Source organism: Grammomys surdaster, unplaced genomic scaffold (genome assembly GCF_004785775.1).
Source record: "Grammomys surdaster isolate TR1022 unplaced genomic scaffold, NIH_TR_1.0 126115, whole genome shotgun sequence".
Taxonomy (NCBI): Eukaryota; Metazoa; Chordata; class Mammalia; order Rodentia; family Muridae; genus Grammomys; species Grammomys surdaster.
Genome location: NW_021620923.1, coordinates 4,499,901 through 4,504,094, shown reverse-complemented (window position 1 = coordinate 4,504,094; position 4,194 = coordinate 4,499,901). Strand labels below are relative to the sequence as shown.

The 4,194-nt window shown below is 36.8% G+C and overlaps 1 pseudogene; it reads left to right on the top strand.

Moving 5' to 3' along the window:
• Nucleotides 1-3,116: 3,116 nt before the first annotated feature.
• LOC114611529 overlaps nt 3,117-4,194 on the top strand; it is a 4,764-nt pseudogene continuing 3,686 nt past the window's right edge.

Genomic DNA, 4,194 nt, shown 5'->3' with positions numbered 1-4,194 from the left:
TCTCAGAATGTTCTCTACACAATTCTCCGATAAAAGCCTGTTCCCCAGGAAAACATGGTTTGGAGCTGTTACTTTATAAAAGAAGGGGATGAGAAGAACAAGATTGGGGAAACATTTATGGTCAAATATTTTAAACAGGTTTCTATCGAAATTCTCAGAATATACTCAAAACAAAAGTATAGCATACAGCACTTTCAGCAGATGCATTTTGATACAATATTTAGATGTGGTTATCCTACTATATAAGTAGATGCTATTAATAAAAGACTGAGGAGCAGATTGATATGTTCGACAATGGCTTCTTTTCTACTGCTACACTTAAGTATGGATGACTGCAGTTGTCTTTCATTTCTGCTTCACTTTGTACAAGATTCATAACTGGCAATGATATGTTAAGGTAGTAATACCAGCCTTAAGCATATGATTACATTGACAGTAGTTCCAAATGGTGCTCATTTTTAGCCTCACTCCAACACAAAATAAGATTTCAAATACTTTTTTTTTAATGTACAACAGACTATTTAAAAGCAAAAAGAGCCTGCTAGTGTAGTGACGTGAGTGTCTAGCCAAGAACAAAGCCTTTTGAGCTGTGTTTCTCTTTACAGAAAGAGAATAGTATTAGTTTCTGAAACTATCTTCCCAGGTGTTTCGTTATTAGAGTCTTTAAACAGCAACCCTATAATACTATTGAAAGCATAGTCAGAAGAGATTGAAGGTGTTTCTATTTGAACTGAGGGCCAGTGCAGCTATTACTGCAGAATATCCAAAAAAAGATAAAAGATGAAAATGTTTTTGCTATTTCGAGAGGTATCGCTACCCTTGGGTCATTCTTGTTTTGTTATTTGTTTTGTGTTGAGAAGTGGTGTGGCTCAAATATTAGGGAGTTACTGCTTCGACCCACATAGGAATATCCTAAGAAAGCCCCAGGCAGAAATACGTATTTAAGCAATTTTTAAAACTAGTATGTTTATATTTTTCAAATGACTCATCATATTCTATTGTGTAAATACATATTTAGACTACTAAATGGCTTTATAAAGCTATGAATTAAAGCCAACTGTAAGTACTGGAGTTAGTCTCTCCTGCCTGCTTTAAGCGCCATTTTGAATGAGTGGGGTGAAATTAGACATTGTGAGTGTATAATGATAAAATATGAAGGGCTACAATAAGAAATAATTCTTTTGATTTCCAGAGCAGAATGGCCTATGAATTATGTTTTAAATTAATGAATGAGAAGATAGAGAATGATTTGAATCTCATCAGTAGCTATTTTTCTCTTTCTAGGAGATAGCAATGAGCCATTTTCTAAGGGATTTGAACTTCTCTGAGCAAGTCCCTCTAAGCTTCTAAAAGGTCTTAATTTGAAGCTGAACCTTTTAATGATGATTTGTTTCACTTGAAAGAACAAACAAATAAGCACTTGGACTTCCTGGGAGGTTTTCATTGTGTGAAGACAATCTCTTTCTAAAGCTAAATGAGTTTTTAACATTTGGGAGGGCATGCGTATTATTGTGCATCCTCTTGTCATGAATGATCCCTCTTCCTTCAACATCACAAGCAGCCATGAAAAGAGAGGCTATGTTCCACAGAAAGCAACTCGGATTTAAAAAGAGAGAGATGCTGATTTGAGAAAATGTCCTTCTCTGATTATACTCTCCAATACTACATAAAGAAAACAAACTTGTCAGGATAATTCTGTTCAATCTAGGACTACAGCTTGATATAATAGATTTACTTGTCCTGTCTTCTGCTGAAACACACTTTCTTTTTGCTGTTGTACATATAAATCTATTCTGCAGAGAGATAAAATTTCTGGTGCTGGCAGAATCATACTATAAGACATATAATGTATGGGCATTAATATTCCTGCAGCAAACTTGAAAAGGAAAAGTTATAATATATTAAGTGTCTACTGCTGTGCTACAGACCATGACTGAAGGCTATGTGGGAAAGAAAGGGTTCATTTTCTCTTATTCTTCCAGATAACCATCTATCATGGAGGGGAGTTAAGTCAGGGACTCAAGGCAGAAATCTAAAATGAAAAACTAAGCCAGAGGCCATGGAGGAATGCTGTTTAGTTGCTTGCTCCTCATGGATTGTTCAGCCTGCTTGCTTACACAACTCAGGACATCCTATCTATGGTGGCACTATCCTCAGTAGGTAGAGCCCGACTATATTAATCAAGAAGTGCCCTCACAGACTTGCTTATAGGACTGTCTCATGAATGCATTTTTAAAATTCAGTTTCTTCTATTCAGAAGATTCTAGCCTGTGTCATGTTGATGTCAAAACAAAACAAAAACAGAGAAAAAGAAAACATGGCATATGCTGACACAATAGCACAGCTCTCATCTCAAAGGGGGATTAGTGATTGTTTACTCTTCAAGCAAATATTAATAATCGTGTCACACAAACACAGGTTAAGGCTACCCAACATTCATTGTTCAAGTGAGGCAACAATTTCATGGAATTCTTGTAGTAAAAGAAAAGAGAAAGTAATAAAATCAAGGCATTCCAAAAGAGCCAGAGAATGAGTAGGAACCAGAAGATTAGAACATATTGCCAAACTTAGTAGGCATCTAAGCAAAGCAATTCTGTCCAAGGCCGAGAGAGAACTCAGTTGGAATCAGTCAGTTTGGGGGGGAGTTTGAGCTGGAAAAACATATTTGTACCAAACAACCATATTCAGAAAGAAAGGGTGAGCTTTTCTAGGGGCAAGTCTCAGAGGCTGAAAACCTTCTATATCTAGATTAGATTGTACAGAGGTTAGAAGCTACCAGGAGTAGGCCTAGGTTGCAGTAAACTGAAGACAATAGTTACTATAGGAGAATAGAAATTACATTTACATATCCATTTTTGCTTGTCTCAGGCCTACAATGCTCTTCAAAGCAAAGACAGTACAGTCAGTCATCTCACAACTAATTCATTCCCATCCCAGAAAAAAATCCTTTAGGTTTTTCATATACCAAAAGTAACTCTTCTCACTCTTACATTTCCCAAACTGTAGAACCTGCATCATACATTGTACACAAACGGTCAATAGTCAGTGACATGTCAATTTTGGAATTAGAATTTTATTTAAACTATTGCTAGCTCCTATGATTTTTTTTTATCCACATGGATACTTTAACTAAAATTAAAGAAAATGGTAAATTAAAGAATAAAATTAAAAATTATGTTGTTTAAGATGTTCAGAATATTATTCAGATTATATATACACTATTACCTTCTCCTCAGCTGACATTCTAAATCTTTTTTAACTTTTTTTTCTTCTAGGAGTTTGAGCATAGTGTTTGTGTTTTTTTTCTTGAGTGCTTTTATTTGGATAATCATTTATGTTATAATTTTAGATAAGATTTTTATCTAGATGGTTGAATGTGAATTATATTTCAACTTCTACTGCCATTTCTGAAACCTTACACAGATTTTCTTCTGGCTGTTGCATTGCAGTGAATTCATTATTGCCTATGTAGCTTGCATTCAGCCTTCTATTCTGCCATCTTTCTAAACTGCCACATACTGTCAACTATTCTTTCATATTTATCTTATAAAACAATAGATTCAAACACTTCCGAGTTGGAAGATGAGTGCTACATTATCTCAGGGAACAGCGTAGAAGGGGGCACAAGCAAATTTAAGACCCCTGCACTACAACTTTATGCAAGAAAAATAAATGATCTTTTGTATCTGAAAAAAAGACCTCAGAAATGGCCCTCTCAATGCTTGGAGGGTGAGCAGTCTCAGGTGTCTGTGCTGGGGAAGAGGAGGACGGAATCCCAGACACCAGCCCAGGAGAACTTGGAGAGTAAGTGGCCTCAAAAAGCCAAGTGGAAGAAGAGAAGGAGAGAATCCCAGACACTAGCCCAAGATTGCTTAGAGAGTGAGCAGCCTCCAGTGTCCATGCTGAGAAAGAGAAGGAGGGAGTCCCAGACACCAGCCCAGGAGAACTTGGAGAGTGAGCAACCTCGGAAAGCCAAGAAGAGGAAGAAAAAAAGGAGTTCCAGCAGCTTACTTCTTTTCTTCCGAAAAATTTAGAAACCTTTCATAAAGCTAAAAAGACCACTTCTTCCCAGAAATAGAAAAAGAATAGTGTTTGGGAGGTGGATGTGGAAACTGGGATCATCCTTGTAGATAAAGAAAACATCGAGTTCCCTTCCGCCCCTGCCTGGTCCTCTGGGCTGGAGCAGACACAGAG